The sequence below is a fragment of the Lupinus angustifolius genome, chromosome LG07 (genome assembly GCF_001865875.1).
Source record: "Lupinus angustifolius cultivar Tanjil chromosome LG07, LupAngTanjil_v1.0, whole genome shotgun sequence".
NCBI classification, from domain to species: Eukaryota; Viridiplantae; Streptophyta; class Magnoliopsida; order Fabales; family Fabaceae; genus Lupinus; species Lupinus angustifolius.
This window is the reverse complement of record NC_032015.1, coordinates 13,682,730-13,683,352: the sequence shown is the minus strand read 5'-3', so window position 1 is coordinate 13,683,352 and position 623 is coordinate 13,682,730.

Below are 623 nucleotides of genomic sequence, written 5' to 3'. Positions count from 1 at the left end.
CGAATGTGACTGTTGCTGTTGGACATCTGCACAACAAACATATACAAACAAGGAAAATACAGCAGAGAGAGTAAGACATCTAATGAACATAAATTCATTGACGGCGTGGACTTACTCAGAATATCACACTCAGACATAAAATATATTTTAGCATATAATTCATTAGTTATCATAAACATCATGAAGTAATACGTAACTTACCATTTATTTCAACATTACCAATATATCAAATAATATAATCAACATTCTACTTACCATCATATCACATGCATAAACGTAGGAATAAACAACACTTGTAGCTCATAGGTGGGAATTCACTTCCACAATGATAATGTATGCATGATATGTCATGATTATCCACCTTACACCAATATCCATCCAACATCCTAATCGGAAATAATCGAGACTATAGGTCTCGTACCAAGCCGCTTTGTACGCACCCGAAATAATATATCCTCGCAAGGAAGTAAAAACAGATCGATCGGTTCCCTCGGGAAAAGTCCTACCTGGACCAAGGTCGTACAAACGCTTTCTGGGCATCCCTCTCAACGATCTCGAATGCAATTCCGGGTTGTCAGAGATTGCCTAGTTTGGCCTGTGAGAACTGTCTGATCCAACAGGGT